This window comes from Pleurodeles waltl, chromosome 8, assembly GCF_031143425.1.
Source record: "Pleurodeles waltl isolate 20211129_DDA chromosome 8, aPleWal1.hap1.20221129, whole genome shotgun sequence".
Taxonomy (NCBI): domain Eukaryota; kingdom Metazoa; phylum Chordata; class Amphibia; order Caudata; family Salamandridae; genus Pleurodeles; species Pleurodeles waltl.
Genome location: NC_090447.1, coordinates 561878926 through 561900680, shown reverse-complemented (window position 1 = coordinate 561900680; position 21755 = coordinate 561878926).

Here is a 21755-nt window from a genome sequence, read left to right as displayed (position 1 = left end):
GGCTGTCAACCTCCGCCGGCAGCCGTCATGTAGCCAATGTCCTAACGGCAAGGTCAGGCAGCCCCATTTTAAACTGTGATGCTGTGTATTTTTAAATTATTAGTGCGCCACCAGCACTCAAAATGGAGGCTACTATCTACACAAACTTCCAGTGTGAACAACACTGTTTTTGGCAAGATATGGCACATTAAAAAGTGAACCGTGACTATGTTTGTCATCGAGAGTGCCACAGGGAAAGTAATACCTCTGTTGACAGTATTTAGAAAACAATTAAAAAAAAAAAGATTATGTGCAAATAAAATATTTCAACTGTATTATTTGCATATAATTAAAACAATACAAGTAAAAAAGTGATTTTCAAATATAGAAAAATTGACAGCATTGTATGTACATATATGACATAATGAGATTCATAATGTTACCAAGACATAAGATGTGTGTTGATTATCAAATGAAGGTGTGACCATTTAAGCTTATATTTTATTTTCAATACATGCAGACATTTGAACCCAGGCATGGGTAGGAGACGTTGGACTCAGGTCTTTAGGGTATTTCCAGACCTTGCCACCATGGAGGAAAGGGATATTATTAAGAAGTTTTGGTTAAATAGGCAAACTATCCTGGATTTGTGACACCAGTTGGAGCCTGATCTCCTGCCTCACAATATGAATACAACAGCAATAACAACAATAGTGAAACTCATCTCAGGTCTTCAGTTTGTGGCCACTGGCTCTTTTCAATATACTGTGGCAGTATCTGGAGGCATGTTCCAACCAACTTTCAGTGGTGTGCTACAAGAGGTCCTTTCTTCAATGCTGATACACATCAACAGCTGTATCCAGTTCCCATGACAACAGGAGTTAGCCACTGTGAAGGGAGAATTCTATGCTTTGGATGGCACATCACTGAATGGTGGTTGTGACATTGCACCAAATACTGCCGCAGTGTCCTGTAATGGTCACGTGGCCTCAAACTGTGTTACTGCCATGATGTAGACTATTGGTGTTATTGATGTAGGATTCCTATTCTGAGGGCAGGATGTTTGGCTCCACCTGAGGTCATGCATCAACATTAGTTTAGTTTGATCCCATGTGATATTCTCTTTTTTCCATGGTGTCAAGGTGATGGTGTGTCCACATCTAAATGGCACAGACTATTGGGGTTATGCATGGTTTCCGAAAACTCAGCTCTAGATTATTTATTACATTACCTACATATTTATGACACCAATACATTGGGATTTTGATTTGTTTTGTTTGAAGGCCATTTTGTCTTTGTCATTTCTAATTGTCCTTTGCAACTAATTTTTCATCAGATTTTACAAAATTTTGGTGAAAAACAGACATGAAAAATGAAATGTCACAATACATGCAACAACAGTCTTGTAGTTTGTATCATTTATTTGCATGGCATAAAAGAACTGAAAAGAGTTTCAAAAAATTAAAAAATTATAGTAATAGAGGCAAAAAGTTTGAAATCCAATGTCCAAAATACAACTGTCCTCAAAAAGGTAAATGTGTCCATGAAATAGCTCACAGTGTGAATGGTAGTTGCACACCGCAGGAAATTAGGATCTTCGTTTCTTGGAGGTTGTGGTGGAGGTCTTGCCATCCCCTCCTGGTGGTCTGGATAACCATCCCCTCTAAGGAGGGGGGCATAGGAGTAGGGACTCAGGTGATAGGAACAGGCTCCTCAAGTGACAGGGCCTTCCTGTCTGTGGCTGGCAGTGGGATACTTGGTTCAGATGTAGAAGAACCACAGACAGGGGCAGACGGTATGACAAAAACCCCTGCACATGTGGTGATAGATGTCAAAATGCTCCCTGTAAGGGAGCTCATTTGGTCATTATGGTTGTGCATTTCCAACATATGCTCCCTCTGTACCTCTTTGATCTCCCGGAGCTCAGTTAAGACCTTGCCCATCATGTCTTGGGACTCTTCTACTGCTCCCAAGACTCGGTCAATAGTGGTCTAGCTGACAAAGACGCCAGTGGCCTCACCTTGCTGGCCCACAGATTTCCTCCCACGACCCCCTGCCCCAGGTACCCTATGCCCCGGAGGCACATGTGTGCCCCCATCCCATCCCACTGGGTCGTGGCACAACTGGAGGCAGTATTGATGTTGTCTTAACAGCAGCCACAAATAAGGGAAAAAGATTGGTGTGGAGTTCCTATGTACACAGGAAGTGGAGGTATCTTCATGCTGGGATTTGGTTGCAGCTGGGGGGAGTCACTGGAGCGGTCAGGTCAGGCAGACCAGATGGACCATGCTGCTTCCAATCATCTGAACTTGCAGAAGTGGAGTCTTCACTTAAGGCTTGATCGTGGACTGGAATGGAGGTGTCTTAAGTGGCAGATGAAGGTCCACTGGCCTTGGGCATTGCACCTAAGAAGAATGCTGACAATTTTATATTAAAATCTAGTTAGTACCTCATATGTCTCTTTAGCTACAAATGGGGTAACCTTAAAAAATAAAATCAGACTGATAGAATTATTAGGCCTTTGTGTGTCTTTCAGTGTTTTACACATGCAGGCTGATTTATACAGATACAAGCTCCAGTGATGATATTGTAGAGATGCCCTGAAATGTGAAATGTTATTTCTGAAGTGTACATTCCGTGCACCAAATATTCAACCCAACACAGTTGTGAGTAGATTAGAGTTTTAGACCATTCCAAGGCCTAGCAGGCTAAACAACATTAGACAAACTGTCTTTCAACTTAATAGAAAAACTGGCATTGGTCATCATAAATACAGTGCATAGGAAATTGTGTGTGGATACTACTTTTATTCAGCATGCCACATCACTTGGTAGGAAATCGTGGATTCAACAGACTGCATTATGTGAGCATGTACATCAATTCATTGCAGCTATGATGAGGTATCAACATGCTTGAGGAACACAACAACTGGCATTTCTATCCATAGCATGACATGGTGACTGTCACATGCCACGTTTTTGAGATGTGTGCACATATGGACGTAAAGGAAGGTACAGCAACATTACATTGCCCTATTGTTTTGCAGATACAAAAAAAGGGCATCATGGTAGTTGTAGTCATCTGTTGACACCATAGACAATAGTTGTTGAAAAGTGAAGTACACATATCTATTACAACTATAGTGGAGATGAGTACACATTTAGAACATGGACACACATATGGGTATGATGTGAATCAGTGGAAATACCATTACAAACAGTATATGTTCATGTGCAAATAGATGACGTTTTGGACCAGTTTTTTGGAGAACAACATACATTGATTGAAAGCAAGGGACTAAGCAAATGCAAGGGATGATCCATGGGGAACAACACATAATCTCACTAAACATATTGCACATTGGTAAAAAGAGATATACAACCATGATGCTAGTAATCGGAATGAAAAAGGATATTTTGTGGAGTCAAGTGTAGATAAATCTGTTTTGATAAGGGTTTTGAACCATTCTAAACATCTAAATTAAGGGTAGAACTATATTTGTGATTGTTGAGAGATTGCTGAGTGCAACCTACAAGTCTCCACTCCACCAGGGATTCCTATAAAGCCTTTAGGATGTATGATATGCAAGACCTTCTCCTCCCAGGGAAAGAGTTGTAAGGGGGGCTGGGAGAACCACCACCAGTCCTCTGGGCCACCAGATGATGCTTGGAGGCCAGGGAACACACTTTCCTGCCCTAGTTGTTCCACCTCTACCTAATCTTCTCCTGTGTGCGCAGATTGTTTGCTACAGCATTCACTCTGTCAACTATTCTGAACCACATCTGCCTTTTCTGTGATATGATTGTATTTTGTACTTCTGCTCAAAACAATTGTGGCTCTACTCTATTGATTTATTCCACCATAACAGACAACTCTCCCGGTGTGAAACGAGGACTTCTTCTCCCTGCCATTGTGATTATTTGTGAAAAGAAACTAGTGCCCACAAAATGAAGGATATTCAAAAATAGTAATAATAACAAAAAACACAGAGGGAGATAAACACAGAAATAAACTGGATTGCATCTGCCACGACGGAGTACACTCCATTGTGGTAGCCTGCGACTCAGGAACAATAAATCTAAATATGGTGTGCAGAACAACGTCGACTTGATGGTTGTTTTAGGTCCGCCGCTGTGGATTGGCGGTAAGACCATCAAGCTCTAAATCAGGTTCTAAGTAATCAATGATTCTTGCATTGGAATCGGCACAGCATTTAAAACTATGATTTATTCTCTACCATAAATACAGGTAGATTCCTCAATACTATTTGAAAGGATATTGTTGTAGTACTAGATAAGGAAACAGTAGAGCGGGCAGGGTTAGTCTGTGCTCTAACAGTTAACCCTTTCTTGGTTAGTTACTGAATTATTACACTTAGCAGTTGGCTCTAATTTAGCACCATTAGACAAAACAGATTGTAATGGAACAATTTAACAACAACCCTGAATCTTTATTTGGTATGTTTTCTTAGTGGGGACTAGGCGCATGCACATAGCATCACCTCTTGCCTTACTGTGTGGTCCCTTGAACATGCCTGTACAGATAGTGATTTGCAGGTTCTGTTGTCATACCCTTCCTTGGTGTCTCGCAATGCCCATTTTAAACTGATCCAATTTTACATTCTGCATCGAGTTCACTTGACTCCTAATAAAATCAACTATTATTTTCATAGCACCAGTGCTACCTGCCCCCACTGTCTGACAATAGATATAGGAACAGCTCACATGCTGTGGTCTTGCCCGACCAGGCCACATGCTGGTATACTGTCACAACACACTTAGCCCACTGCATGGTAACTGTCCTCCCTTATACCTGGGAGGTCTGTGCACCAAAAAGTACAAAGCAATAATGCAATTCACCAACACAACCCTCCCACTGGTGAAACTCTTGATCACATGGTGCGTGGGCACTTTCTATGCTGGCATGGGCTCAAGCTGAGGGTACATTGCAGCACAGGGGGGGGAGGTGAAGGCTCTCCACAAATACCCCATCTCAGAGAGGTGGGACATCCTCCTGTAGAAGTTCCGTGAGGGGATCACACTCTACTCCATCCACCTCATAACTGTATGCGCAGACCATACCCTTCACCTTCCACTTTTCTTCCCTTCCCTTCCCTTCTCTGCTCTGTTTTATTTCTCCTCTCTTCACTCCCACTGCCCCATGCTGGCTCCATGACATTTGTGTTATGCCAAATCAACACCACAAATGAGTCCATTCACTGTTTTAGGTTCTTTTTTCGTTATGTTTTTCACCCAGTTCATTTATTGTTTAGAATAGGTTCCCTGTTTTGACATCCTTTATTGTTCTATTGACTTTTAGTTTTCTGCGTATGACCTCAAGAGAGAAATGTTCCTTGCCACCTCGATTGTTGACACCATTTATTCCTCTTTCTGTTATCCACATGTAGGTGGCCCATACACACAAATTACATTATTCCATGATGCTATATTGGGTTTTATTAAATCCTTCTGAACATATGTTTTGTGCACAGATTGTACAATGCTGTAATCACACTGTACTGGTCACATTGTTGAAAAAAGAAAATGTCAATAATTTTTTTTTTTTTTTTTTAATGAACAGGATTACATTTAGCTCATCATGGGATGATGGGCCTTCTTTAGAGCCTAGAAAGTCTGTTGAAACCAAAAGGGTAAGATGTCCACTTTGTGATTGAGAGTGAGTATGCATAGTCAAGAATAAATGTAACGCAAAGTGACGGTTAACCACTTAGATGTGCTGATTAGAACCAGGAGAGTATGAAAAAGTCAGAATGATCCTTGATGATTGACAGAGCCAAGGGGATCTTATCCTCAGAGCACCATACCTTCGAAACTGATCAAACTTCGTTAAAAAACTGCTGCTCTAAATGGTAGATGTATTAACTGTCCCAAATGCATCCAATTGATATAACAAACTGATCATGTGTGCTCACAATTTCTCCAGATAAGGGGAGCTCAAAGGTTACCAGTATGGGTAAATGAGCCATTTTCCCAGATCCAAAGCCACAGTTCAAGATCCAGATGCAATTCAGGTACTGAAAAAGTATCCAAACATTAAACCATCCAGCCAGCCAAACATGCACTTAATTTAAAAAGTAACCATTTCTCAACTCTATCCTAGTCCCGACTGTTTTATCATGGCCACCTTCACACAGGACAAACCCTCATGCCCTGGCACTTCCGCAAAAATCTGCATCAGCCAAAAGATCTTTGCCCTCTTCGATAGGCAGCCCCCCCACCTGCACGAACTGGAGAGCAAACCACCAACAATGCAATAGGTCTTGCATTTGCTTGAGTTAGAGCTATTGGCGTTGTAAATTCATAACTGTTGTTTCTTGCCACATACATTGGTCAACCCTACCTCATAATTTGGTCTGTTACTGCCACATAATTTGAGTAGCCCTAGATATAACTTAAGCACTTCCATTTCCCTTTTTTCTCTATCTGCAGCAAGAAAAGAAAATGCAACATTCACATTCCAATGGATAAAGAGGGTAAGCTGAAAGCCCCTGAAAGTAGATGATGTAGACAAGTTTAGTAAAATAGAAAGATCTTGGCTAACGCCAAATTAAAAAAGTGTTTCTCTAATATTGTAAGACCAGGCTCTAGTTTGTGAATTTAGACTCAACACGTGCTCTGTTCTGTACGAGTTGCTGATCACATGAACAGTTGCAGAGACTGTAAATAGGAGGTAGAAGAGATGCCTCAGTTACATTCGGGCAGCTCAGGAAGACAGATTGTAGACCCCTCAGTCTGGCGCAGCACTTCCCATCCACAGACCATCTCCTAAAGTCACCTCCTTGTTGTATTTGTGCTTCAGGTTGAGCTGCAGAAGCTAAGTTTGAAATGTCTCCTGACAGGAAGGAGTTTGACTTTTGACTCAGAGTGTGTGGGTGACTCGTAACCCCCAAATCCTGCCTGACCCCAGACCCCTGTCTGAGTCAGTGTAGGAGTCTGCTTGATGATGCTTGTTAAAGGGGGTCAGGTCTGCACATTTCTGGCTGCAGTGCATCTAGAAAGACTGCAGGACTATGGCAGGCACAACAGGGGCAGAGCAGGGTGAAACATACTACAAAAGACAGACACAAGAACTAAAAGGCTTTGTCCTTCCCACATCACATGGTGTAAGTGTCTTGGAGGTCAAAGAGTGGGGTAGGAGATGTACGTTGGTATAAGTGTGAAAGGGTGAATGTGGGGTGGGTTGGAGGAACAACTGGGTGCATTTGTGAGTGTGTGTGATCATAAGAAATGGTTTTGTGCCTACAAATGGTGTGCTGGAGTAGGTTTTTTGGAGGCATGCCCAGGACTCTTGCCCCGTTTGCACAGCTTGTCCACAGAGGCTGGTGGGCATGTTAAGGTGCACACGGGGCACAATATCAGCTGTCAATGCACACAGTGATGTGGGCTTGTGTGTGCAGGTGTATAGCACTGAATAAAGCAAGTGCAATGAGAGCTGTGCACGGTGATGATGGTGACTCCTGTAAAGAGTGCGTGGGGGCAGTTAGGATCTGGAACAAGGATGAACATGCAGGAAGTGTGTGCCCGAGATGGTGACATGCGCGGGGGAGGGATAAAGTGCCTGTTCAGAACCACAAAGTGCATGGAAAAAGCTTTTCACACTGTTGTGACTGTGGTGAAAGAGTGTGCCTGGACGAGATGTGGGTGGGAACATTTATGTGGTTAGGAAAGCAACACATTCATTACAGGACTGTTCTCACCTGAGCAGAAATTGGCATTGGGGTAAATACATATTATGCATCATTACATGTAGGTAGATACCTTGTTTCTGGAGTCCTTACAAGAGATGCGCTTAGTACTTCTGCTCGCCCGCCTCGCTCCTGTAGAGCACCCACTTTCAACACTACTGAAAAGAAATCCACACAAGGCGGAGAGGACTTTCGAGCAAAACAGCAAACTACAGCCCTCAGAATAGCAACAAGATTGAATTAGAGCCTACCAGAAAAAGTTAAGGGTCAGCAGCTAGTCTGTATCTGCTACCGTCGCCAGACCAAGAACTACTGGAAAAGGTCTCAGAAACAACAATGACGAAGGAAAAGAGACGGCCTTGTCATGACGCTAATGACGTCATCTCTCATGATGTACAGCAGCCATCTTAAATTGAGGGATTATACAATAAATATTGTAATGGTAGCGATTTTCTCAACACATCAGCAGCGCTTAAGGAAATCAATGTGATCATAGTTGTGGTCACTATTGTCTTTGTGCTGCAGCAGGGGGAGAAGCAGGTGCTTGCAAAAAACTGCCTCAAACATTTTACCTTGGTCTTTGAATGCACAGCACATGTAGCCAGAGAAGAACAGAAATGGACTGAAGCCACTGAAAACATCCATCTCTCTGTTCAAATGCTCTTAGCCTAAGAAAAAAGTAGTCCGTAAGCACATGCTACAGTGTCACAAGTGGAAGGGTACAAGTACTGGGGCCATGCTCCAGGGGACTGTACAAGTGAGGAAGAGGTGGGACAAAGAGGAAGGATTGACCACAAGCAAGCATGTTTTTTTAAGGACAATTAAACAAACCAATGAAAAAGCAGAGAGCCCACAAAGAAGTAAATACTAAAGTATATACAAGAGGTCTTGAATGCTCGACCTAAAAAAAGGAGGTTAACGAGCTTGGCGGGCTGCATGACAAAAGATTGGCAACTGGCAAGCAACAAGGAAAGCTGAGGCACCAAAATGCCTCAAACTACTGCTACAACCCCAACCAACAATGGCCATGAAAGTGATGCAGGCAGGGCATGCACACAGCACAGAGGGGGCACGAGCACTCCTCGTCATTTACAGCCTGCAGACAGCCGACTACTTTCATACATTCACTCTTCAGCTGTGTTGGCTGGCTCAGTCTCCAACAGCACAAATTGCAATGACGTGGACAGAGACGTACAGGGGGGGATATACCAGCTAGCCAGCAGCTATAGAGACATTTAATGAAAAAGTGTTTTGTATTTTCACACTACAAAGTGAAATTGATCCAATTAATTGTGCTTCATCAAGAAATATTTGCTGCTCATAGTTTCACTAGATATCTTCGATTCCACCAACAGAAGCTCTAGATCATCAGTATTGTCAGGTGTGGTCGTATTTACTCATGTGTGACATTCTGAAAAGTTCTGCACCTGCATTGTGTTTTGGGAACTTAATCACGTTATTTTGTTTCTTCTCCCAATAGTATTGTCAATAATTTTATCAGGATGGAAGAGCCGTCACTCACCTAGGTACTATACTTCATCAACGGGTTCTGTTTCATGCTAGGTGGGTGATATTATGCCAAAAATGCCGCTCTTATGAGGCACCTAGGTGGAGATCTTTTGTCTGCCCAGTTTGCCTGAAAGTTGAAATGGAGGTAATAGTGAGGTGTAATACAAATCTATTAAAAGTGCCTGGAGAAATTACGATGCTTTTTCTTTTATGTATTACATGGTGATCTATGACAAGATTCAAAACAAAAGAAACCATTGAACTTTAGTTGTTCCAAGATCCTATATTGTGGGCTACATGTTTCATGCCTTTCTGCCTATTCAGGTCAACTGGCGTTTCTTCAGGACCCTAATAGGGGTTCCCAAGTCAAAAAGTAAGCCCATCCTGAAGTCATTCTGAAGTCATACAATGACTTCAGCTGAGATATTCCTGTAATTATCTGGGAAAGTCATCCCAAGCCATCCTGAAGTATGTGCATAGGTCAAAATATTTAAATGAGACTCTAGAGTCATCAGAGAAAATACTGCAGGATTAGTTCCTGATTATTTCAGTGGAAAACATGGGATGATCATTTACTACTGCAGAATGATCCCATGATGATTTCAGGATTAGGGTGGATTACTCCAGGTTGGGTTCCCGATTACTTCAGTGGAAGACATGTGATGATCATGAACTACTGCAGGATGATTTTACGATGATTTCAGGATTAAGCTGTTATTACTGCAGGATGATGTCATGACTATTTCAAAATGGGGCTGTATTATTACAGAATAATCTTATAATGACTTCAGAATGAGGCTGTGTTACACAAGGATATTCCCAAAATAACTTCAGAATGGGTCTTTATTAGTCAATGATCACTTAATGATGGAGATGTATCACCGCAGAATGGCATCTGGCTGTATTACTGCATGATGATTTCATGATGGGGATGTATTACTGTAAGACAGTGTTTACCAAACTGAGTTGTGAGCTGATATTTAGGGGGTCATGAAAGTCAGAACAATAAATACAACTGCCTTTAAATTCTAAATGTAACTTGCCACATTTGCAAGCGATTCAAAGACAGAGGTCAATGTCAAGCTGCTTTATTATTTTAACATGGGCATTGGTGTTTACTTAATTTTCTGTGAAAGCAAAACTGAGAGGAGTTTTAAAGTGAATTATGTGACAAAGTAGGAAGCTCTTTTTTGCAATACATAACTGTTGGACTTTTTTGCTTATGCAGGGTCATCCCCAATCTTTGTGCCTCCTATATTTTCTGACCTGTTGCTGTTGGCTTTTGAACTCTGAGCACTTTACCACTGCTAACCAGTGCTAAAGTACATATGCTCTTTGTGTAAATTGTAATGTTGATTGGTTTATCCATGATTGGCATATTTGATTTACTAGTAAGTCCCTAGTAAGGTGCACTAGAGGTGCCAGGGCCTGTAAATCAAATACTACTAGTGGGCCTGCAGCACTGGTTGTGCCACCCAGTAGCTCTGTAATCATGTCTCAGACCTGCCACTGCAGTGTCTGTGTGTGCAGTTTTAACTGTAAATTCGACTTGACAAGTGTACCCACTTACCAGGCCTAAACCTTCCCTTTTCTTACATGTCAGACACCCCTAAGGTAGGCCCTAGGTAGCCCCAAGGGCAGGGTGCAGTGTATGGTTAAGGTAGGACATATAGTAATGTATTTTATATGTCCTGACAGTGAAATATTGCTAAATTCAGTTTTTCATTGCTGCTAGGCCTGTCCCTCTCATAGGTTAACATGGGGGCTACCTTTAAATCTGATTAAAGTGTAGATTCCCTTTGGAAGCGGATGGACATGTGGAGTTTGGGGTCTCTGAGCTCACAATTTAAAAAAACATATTTTAGTAAAGTTGATTTTAAGATTGTGTGTTTGAAAATGCCACTTTTAGAAAGTGAGCATTTTCTTGCTTATACCATTTCTGTGACTCTGCCTGTTTGTGGATTCCCTGTCTGGGTCAGTTTGACAGTTTGGCTGGTTGCACCTCACACTAGACAGTGACACAAAGGGAGCTGGGGTGTAGCCTGCATATTCTGATGAGCCATCTGTGCTAGGAGGGAGGGAAGGAGTGGTCACTCACACTTGAAAGGGCTGTGCCTGCCCTCACACAATGCAGTCTCCAACCCCCTGGTGAGTGTCTGGGGCCTGGCCTGGGCAAGGCAGGATTTCACATTCCAAAGAGACTTTACTTTGAAGTAGGCCTACTTCAAAGGAGAAATTGGGTATAAAAAGGGCACCCAAACCCACAGACCTTAGAAACACTTCTGGAACCAAGAGGAACCTCTGCCTGGACAAGAGCTGAATAGCTGAGGAAGAACTACCCTGCCTGTGACTGTGCTTTGTGGAGCTATCCTGCAGTTGCTGCTTCTGCCAGAGTAAGAGGGCAAAGACTGGACTTTGTGTGCCTTCCATCTTGAGAAGAAATCTCTAAGGGCTTGATCTAGAGCTTGGGTCCTGTTGTTTGAAGTCTCAGAGACGGCAAAGACTTCTCTCTGCCAGCACCTGGAGTCTCTGGAGGGATTCCTACTCTGCCCTGTGGTGCCCATCCAGTTCCTGGGATCCTGAAAGGACAAGCTGGCAGCCTAAAGACAAGAAAATCCACGCACAGAGCGCCGTGCGGGGAAAAGATTGACACGGCTCAGAAAAACGACGCGCCGCCGGCTCCACAGCTGAGAAACGATGCTCGCAGGAAACGCGACCGAAGAATCAACGCATGGAGCAGGAGAAATGACACGCAGCATCGATGACGGAGGCTGGGAGATCACAACCTGCGCTGCGGGATTTTCGGATCATCATGCTGCTGGATTTTCGACTCGCGTACCGCCGTGCAGAGTTATTTTTGACGCACACCCGCCCGTGCGGGGTTATTTTTGACTATTATTAAAACTACTTAAAGACTCTTTTTGATCTTTAATTGATAACTTGACTTGTTTATGGTGGATTTTTGTCATTTTGGTCTTGTTTGGTTTAGATAAATATTTCCTATTTTTCTAATGTTTTGTCATTTTGTAGTGTTTTCATTAAGTTACAGTGTGTGTTGGTACAAATACTTTACACCTAGCACTCTGAAGTTAAGCCTACTGCTCTGCCAAGCTACCAAGGGGGTAAGCAGGAGTTAGCTGAGGGTGATTCTCTTTTACCCTGACTAGAGTGAGGGTCCTTGCTTGAACAGGGGGTAACCTGACTGTCAATCAAAGACCCAATTTCTAACAATAACAAAATGCAAATACCTGTAAATGAACAATATGCATCCAGTAGCCAGGCAAGCAATGATTAAGCACTTTCATTGTAATTCTGAAGTGTACTGGGAACAAAGATTTAAATAGTATCTAAACAAATCAAGATACCTGGTGATGTATCAATGATAAATATTTACAGAAAACAGATTTCCACATTATGATTTACGTGCTCTGTAGTTTCATCAGAGAAACTATTTGTCTGTACAAATGTAGTGGTCATTTCAAAGGAGAATGAGCTGTTCATAAATGCCAATGCACCACTACACAGTGCTTTAGTTAAATTCCAAAATCACCCTCCTCATGTCCATTAAAGGTGGGGAGGATATAAACGTGTTGTTGTTATAAAAAGTGGGTTGTGGTTCCAAAATGTTTGGGAACAACTGCTCTAAGATGATCTTGAGTGATGTATGTGAATTAATGGAAAAAACGAAAATCTCCACTGTGAAAGCAAATTAAAAAAAAACTAAATCTGGTGTAGGAAAATGCCACTGTTGGCATGGTTACCCCCTAACCTTTTGCCTTTTGTTGATGCTAGTTATGATTTAAAGTGTGCTAAGACCCTGCTAACCAGGCCCCAGCGCCAGTGTTCTTTCCCTAAAACTGTACCTTTGTCTCCACAATCGGCACAGCCCTGGCACACGGATAAGTCCCTTGTAAATGGTACCTTTGGTACCAAGGGCCCTGTGGCCAGGGAATGTCTCTAAGGGCTGCAGCATGCATTATGCCACCCTAGGGACCCCTCACTCAGCCCATGCACACTGCCTCACAGCTTGTGTGTGCTGGTGGGGAGAAAAAGACTAAGTCGACATGGCCCTCCCCTCTGGGTGCCATGCCCACAACCCACTGCCTGGGGCATAGGTAAGTCACCCCTCTAGCAGGCCTTAGAGCCCAAAGGCAGGGTGCACTATACCACAGGTAAGGGCATAGCTGCATGAGCACTATGCTCCTACAGTGTCTAAGCCAATTTTTAGACATTGTAAGTACAGGGTAGCCACAAAGAGTATATGGTCTGGGAGTTTGTCAAACACAAACTCCACAGTTCCATAATGGCTACACTGAATACTGGGAAGTTTGGTATCAACCGTTGAAAGCACAATAAATCCACACTGATGCCAGTGTGGGATTTATTGAGAAATAGAGATGCCCCCTGCATGCCAACCCAACTGCTAGTGCTAGGCTGACTGGTCTCTGCCAGCCTGCCACTTCCAGTCTAGTTTCTGGCCACATGGGGTGAGTGCCTTGTGCACTCTGTGACCAGGAACAAAGCCTGTCCTCGGTGGAGGTGCTTTACACCTCCCCCTGCAGAAACTGTAACACCTGGCAGTGAGCCTCAAAGGCTCAAGCCTAGTGTTACAGCACCCCAGGGCACTCCAGCTAGTTGAGATGCCCGCCCCCTGGACACAGCATCCAATTTTGGAGGCAAGTCCGAAGTAGATAATGAGAAAACAAGGAGGAGTCACCCTCTAGCCAGGACAGCCGCTAAGGTGTCCTGAGCCGAGGTGACCCCTTCCTTAGAAAATCCTCCATCTTGCTTTGGAGGATTTCCCCCAATAGGATTAGGGATATGCCCCCCTCCCCAAAGGGAGGAGGCACAAGGGGGGTGTAGTCACCCTCAGGGACAGCAGCAATTGGCTACTGCCCCCAGCCCTAAACACCCCCCTAAATTTAGTATTTAGGGGTGACCCTGAACCCAGGAAAACAGATTTCCTGACGACCTAAAGAAGAAGAAGGACTGCTGACCTGAAAGCCCTGCAGAGAAACAGAGACGACAACTGTCTGGCCTGTCTCCAGACTCAAAGAACCTGCAAAAGAGACGCATCCAGCAGGACCATTGACCGCAGCCGGCTAGGAGGACTGCCCTGCAAACCCAAAGGACCAAGAAACTCCTGTGCACAGCGGCTCTGTCCAAACAACAAAGAAGAAACCATCTTTAAAGGGAGTCCAGCCACACTCCTGAAGAGTGAGTCCAGAACACTCTGCACCCGACACCCCCAGCTCATGTCCAGAGAAAACAACACTGCAGCAAGGACTGCCAGGCGATTCCCACAACGTGGACAGCCTGAGATGAACTCCCTGCACCCCCACGGTGATGCCTGCAGAGAGAATCCAGAGGCTCTCCCTGATCTTGACTGCCCGGTAACCAAGCACCCAACGTCTGGTAGAAGCACTGCACCCGCAGCCCCCTAGGCCCGAGAGGAACCAACTACCGGTGCAGGAGCAACCAGCAGGCGGCTCTTATCTTTGCCCCGTTGGTGGCTGGCCCAAGAAGCCCCCGTGCCCTGCCTGCATTGCCAGAATGACCGCTGGGTCCCTCCATTGATTTCTATTCAAAACCTGACACCTATATTGCACACTGCACCCGGCCGCCCCTGTGCCGCTGAGGGTTTATTTTTGTGTGCCTGTTGGTGACCCCCCAGTGCTCTACAAAACCCCCCTTGTCTGATCCCCGAGGAAGCAACTAATTACCTGGTACCAGACTGGAACCGGAGCACCCCTAGTCTCCATAGGTGCCTATGTTATTTGGGCCCCTCTTTGACCTCTTCACCTGACCGGCCCTGTGTTGCTGGTGCTGGGTGTTTGGGGTTGACTTGAACCCCCAACAGTGGGCTGTCTATGCCCCAGAGACTGAACTTGTAAGTGCTTTACTTACCTGCTAAACTAACTTGTACGTACCTCCTCCAGCAACCGTTGAATTTTGCACTGTGTCCACTTTTAAAATAGCTATTGCCATTTTTGACAAAGCTGTCTACATTAGTTTTACTTCAAAGTTCTATATATCCCTAGGCCAAGTACATTGCAATTTATGTACTTACTTGAATTCTGAATCTTGTGGTTCTAAAATAAATTATGAAAATAATATTTTGCATATAAAAACCTACTGGCCTGGAGTTAAGTCTTTGAGTGTGTGTTCTCATTTATTGCCTCTGTGTGTACAACAAATGCTTAACACTACCCTCTGATAAGCCTACTACTTGACCACAGTACCACAAATAGAGCATTAGTATTATCTATTATTGCCACTATCAACCTCCAAGGGGAACCCCTGGACTCTCTGCACACTATCTCTCACTTTGAGATAGTATATACAGAGCCAACTTCCTGCACCTGGGAAAACTAATTTAAGGATGGCCAATTTTCAGGAAATACAAATAAACCGAAAATTAAATAAAACATTTTGAAGGAATGATAGAAAATGTTAATGAAAAATCCCAAATTACCTTGAATTTGTGTGGGGCTCTGGACTAATTACATTTTTTTTAATTCTAGGTTGAGTAATGTTTAGGAGGGCTGAGTGTTTTTTGTGGTCTGGAATAGATGGAGTTTAGGCATGAAAGGGGGATTTATGGTTCTGGAATGAGTGGTGTTTAGGGGTGTTGAGAGTTTTTAAAGTTCAGTGATGAGTACAGGGGGGAAGAGTATTCAGCATTCAGGATTGAGTGACGTTGAAGGGTTATAAGGATTCAAGGATGATGTAGAAAGAAGTTTTAGGGTATTTTAGGGGTCATCATTTGCTGAAGTCTGCAGTTGGTTAGGGTTCTAAGGGAATCACAGATGGGTGGGGTTTAGGCATAAAAAGGGTTTTATGGTTTCAGGTGTGGACGAGTTTAGGGGTAGTGAGGGTTTTAGGCTCAGGGATGCGAGGAGGGTAGGGGTAGAATGGGTTTTAGGGTACAGGGATGGGTGTAGCTTAGGTGTTATAAGGGGTTTTAAGAAGACAGGGATGGATGATGTTTAGGGGTCAGGAATAGATGGGGGTCACCAAATTAAAGGCATCCAAAGCAATTGTTTAACAATGTAAAAGATATAAATCTGAAATAATTTGCTTTGAAGTAAGCTACTGAAAGCAACATCACCAAGAAGACTTTCTAAAGGTGAACACGTCAAAGCCAATTTTTGAACAAAAAGATATTCCTTGAATTGGTTTCTCAGAAATAATCAATTCCATTCATTCTGATGACTTCCATTAAACAGTTTCGATGAAATGGTTTCTTAGTAATGGTATTCCATGAAAATGATTTTCTGTTAAATTACATACATCTGAATACATTCAGCTTGACTGACATTTCGTGGAAGTTCCTGTTTAGGTAGAAGCCTACCAGACAGCCCAGCTGCCTAGTTTTCTAACAACATTTTGGGGACATTTGGAAAGCTTCCCTGGAAATGTATTTCACCTGTTGCTTACCATTGTTTTTTTTGTTTGTAACTCATGTTTTTTTGCTCTACTGGCTTCATTTGTTTTTGGCTGTCCATCTTGAGTTCATCCCTTCCCTTGCCCAATCCTTATTCACAATATCCTTCTGAGCGATCGCTTTCTGTAATTAGGCCTTTAAATCTTGTTATCTTGCCGCATTTGTTGTGTATTTAAAGACAGAGGTCAATTCTCAAGCTCTGTCTGCCAAGGGAGCTTGGTGTTCGCTTTTCTTTCTTCAATACCAAAGTGAGAGGATCTACGTGACAATCATGCTGGGTACAGCAGGTAGTTCTGAAGTGTGATGGAAACAAATATTGTAATACCATATAGCATGTATATATATGTCGTTTCACACGGCTCTACACCTGGTTTAGCTGCCTATTGTCACTTTAATGGTCACTGGTTATAGACTCCATTTTGTATTCAGCCTAGACTCCATTTTGTGTTCAGCTTAGCTTTACTGCCACGTTAAAGTATGTTTCTGTGCAAACATGTTATGCAATGTGTTTTTCTACTTCTACGTGTTTTTCTTCTCACCAAAGAGCTAGAAATGGTACACGATATGTAGGAGGTGAGCAGTCAGTACGATAAGCTATTGTTTATCATAGGCAAGAGAACGGTTTGACTTTGGGAGGACTGCCTTGGGAAGGTTGCAAGCTCCCAACGCATTCCTTTCAAGGCTTACCCAAACTAGCCAGCATTTTTTTATATTTCCATTTGAAAGCGGGGGGTCTTCTAGAAGGCTCTTTCCGTGTTTTTTTAAGGTACAAAAAGGTGGCCCTGTTCAGTAATGATTAATTCCGAGACCTCTGTCAGGATTGGACATTAAGGGGGTCATTCCGACCCTGGCGGTCATGGACCGCCAGGGCCGGGGTTGGGGGATGCACCACCAACAGGCTGGTGGTGCATCAAGGGCAATTCTGACCGCGGCGGTAAAGCCGCGGTCAGAAAAGGGAAACCGGCGGTTTCCCGACGGTTTCCCGCTGCCCGTGTGAATCCTCAATGGGGATTCCGACCCCCTTCCCGCCAGCCTGGTTCTGGCGGTTTTCACCGCCAGAACCAGGCTGGCGGGAACGGGTGTCGTGGGGCCCCTGGGGGCCCCTGCAGTGCCCATGCCACTGGCATGGGCACTGCAGGGGCCCCCTAACAGGGCCCCACATTGATTTTCAGTGTCTGCTTGGCAGACACTGAAAATCGCGACGGGTGCAACTGCACCCGTCGCACACCAGCAACTCCGCCGGCTCCATTCGGAGCCGGCATCCTCGTTGCTGGTGCTTTCCCGCTGGGCGTGCGGGCGGCCTTTTGGCGGTCGCCCGCCAGCCCAGCGGGAAAGCCAGAATGACCGCTGCGGTCTTTTGACCGCGGTCGAGTCTTCTGGCGGCGGAACTTCGCCCGCCAAAGTTGGAATGACCCCCTAAATGCCTGACATTGTTCCTGTGAGGATGAGGATCTCTGTCTCACAGCTGAACGGGGTCATCTTCTTGCTGGCATGAGAAAGATGAATCATCTGGCAGGCCTTGCGGTGATTAATTTTTATTAATTATTTGCTTTGCATTGCATATGAATATATATCTCAATATAAGTGTTTGTATCCTTGCATGTATATATTTGCTGTTTATAGATTGAAGATTCTTTATACATGGTCTTACCTTGTTGCACATTTTGAAAGTACACTTTCTACTATTCAAACCTTCCTTCACGAACCTTGCAAACAGCTATAATAAATATCTTATTCAGATTAAGAAATGCATTTCAGAGAATCTTTTTGACTCCTTTCAGTGCGTATATATTGGCTCAGTCAAAAGTAAAGCAAAACATACCATCAAAACAAATCAACACATTAGATGATGACATTTCCACACAATATAGTTTGTGCGCTCTATAGCTTTATAAGTAAAACTTTATGTCTTGGCAAATGCAATGGTCATTTAAATTGAAGATGTGTTGTCTGTAATGGCAGAGTACTATCACACCATGCGCAGTCTGCTTTACTCAACTCTATCACTGCACGTCACTCTGCATCATTCAAACTATGCCACTCTACACTGCACTCCCCACTCTACACCACACCACTTGACCCCATTCTACTCTGCACCACTCCACTCTATCCCACTCTGCACCACTCCACTCTACCCTACATCACTCTACTCTGCACCACCCCACCCTGCACCATTCTATCCTGCTCCACTCTACGCCACTCCACCCTGCTCCACACCACTCCACCCTGCTGTACTCTACACCACTCCACCCAACTCTAATCTGCACCACTCCACTCTGCTCTACTCTGAACCACTCCCCTTGCTCTACTCTGTACCACTCCACCCCACTCTACTCTGCACCACTCCACCCTGCTGTACTCTGCACCACTTTACCCTGCTCTGCACCACACCACCCCACTCTACACCCCAATTTACTCCGCATGTCAGTGCACTTTACCATCCACGCTAATCAATTCTGCAACACTGCAATCTACACCACTCTACTCTACCATGCCCCATTCCACTCTCCTTCACTTTACTATGAAATACTCCACGCAGCTCCACTGCACTCTGTGCCGCTGCCACACTTCTTCATGCCACTCTATGCCAATGCACTCTATGCTATTACTCTCTGCATCACTCCACTCTATGCCATTGCACTCTACCCTGCACTACTCCACTCTGCTCCACCCTATGACACCCTAATCTACTATTCAATGAATGCCATTCTTTGCCTCTACACTCCAAGCTACTTCACTCTACCCTGAAACAATCAACTCTATGCCAATGTACTCTATACTGCTTCACTCTACTCTGAAACAATCCACTCTATATACTTCACTCTAAGCCACTGTATTCCACTCTGCACTATCCCACTCTACGCCACTGTATTTCACTCTGCACTATTCCACTCTACGCCATCATTGCACTATTGTATCAGACATGAATTATAATGTGCAGACAGTTTCTGATTTGTGGGAGCAGGGAAGAATAGTGGAGAAGGAAGCAGGCTGAAGTGTAAACCATGAAAGATTGGTGCAAGAAGGAAAAATAGATAAAAGAGTGCGAGGAAGAAGGAGAGATGGATACAGGAACCAAACATAGGGTAAACAGGGTATGAGAAGAGTGAAATGAACTGGGGTAGCGAAAGACTGGAATGCAAGAAAGGAAAATGATGCAGATATAAAGTGGACCTAGAGAGGCTGGAGTAAAAGGGGAGAGAAAAGAAAGTGGAAGGGAAAGCCAGGAAAGTGAAAAACAATTAGTGAGGAGAGAGCTGAGAGAAAGAAGAAAAATCAGGCAGTGCATTAAAGGAGAATGGAGAGCCGGAAAGGAAGGAAGGAAGAGAAAATAGTGAGGGAGAGCGAGAAAAAGTGTATACCCCTGGCTCATAATGTATAAAATAATTAAATATATAAAGTTGAAGGATGACAGCTGCATCATTCCGGTGCCTGTCTCACCTAGTGTATAGCTCTGCTGTCCCACACACACAAGAGTAATTCTTTCATCGTGGTAAGGTTTTCTATCATCAAATTTGTGATATCACAATAGTTATTCCTGATAAGAGATAATCAAGTGCCAGTCATACCATCAGGATTACATTTTGGTGGAGAATCACATTCTGACACTTTAAACAGTCACATAACATGGTTAGGCTTCGAGACAAAATTCCACTGCCACCTCTTTCGAAATGAAGTCCCACATTCAACCGCTTTCATAGAGATTCCCAAAAACAAACATTTACATTAATAAAGCATGAAATTCAACCAAGCTTACCCCACTGGTGTTGAGAGGCAAGTTCGTACAACTCTCTCAATAAAAGTGTGCGCTCCACAGACTGCTCCTGGAAGTGAAATGAGACAATCTTTCACAAGAAGAGATGTGGTCAACAGGGGTGTGGAATTTATTAAAATATCTACTTGTCTGTGGGACAGGTTGCTTCTTGAACCTACTTGTCCTGTAAAAAATGTACTTGTTCCTTGGGTGCCATAAGCCATGTCAAAACAAGACATGCTTTGACAAAACCAAAAGACTCACAAACAAATGTCAGATCGGTTGGCTTTGCCAGTGCTTGTTTAGCTTCATGCTTCCCATAATCGTGTTGAGAATGGTTACACAAATTTTCCATTAGGAATATATTTTGGAAATACTAACATACATCAACACATTTATCTGAACATTTTATTTTGAAAGCAAGGAATCATCACTCTTGCTTACAAGTTTCTGCTAATATTTGTATTTAATCAGAGAGCATTCTGGGAGTATTATACTTAACCTCATATTATTAACTGCCAGTAGTGCAGTGTAACCTTGAAACGCTTATTTACAGTGCTCACCCTACTAATGAAGGCTTTTCATTAATGAACCATAAAAACAAGTTCTAACAGCATTAACTTATGGACACACATATTACCTTAAATGCAGACAGCTACCTTCTCTGTAACTGACAGCCAAAGGGTTGTACTGCAGGGGGTTGAGCCTACTTGTCACAAAAACAAAATAAACATTAAAACTTGTAGACCTTGACCCCAAACAATATGTCCTAGGAGTCGGGCGATAGGAATTCCACATCCTTGGGTCTAGAACTAGAGATACCAACACTGCATAAGTTAGCAAGCCCTACAACATAATTTGGTCCTTACTTGCCACGTACTTCCAGTGGCCCTGGAGATTGTCAAGGTGAGATCACAATGGAAGGTAGAAATCAAAAGAGTAAGTAGCTTTGGTATTGTTACAACATGACGACACAGTATGAGGGATTCCAACATACCTGTTGGTACATTTACAAAACTTCAAACTGTATATTCTTTAGGTGCCAATGACAAGCCATGTGTATGTATGTGACATAGAGCACAAACGCCAGAGCACTGAGTACGATTGGGGAGAGGGGATGTAACAATAGGTACAGCAGAGGAGAACAGGACATGAGTTTCAAAGACAGAGATTATTCTTACCAGACTTAGGCCCTCATTATGACATTGGCGGTAAATTCCGCTTACCGCCGTGCTGATGGCTGCCAACTTACCGCCGTGCTGGCGAATATCTGTTCACCATATTATGACAGCCAACAGAACAACGCCCATCACATTATGACCCACAAAACACCTCGGTGGACATTCAACGGCGGTACACCA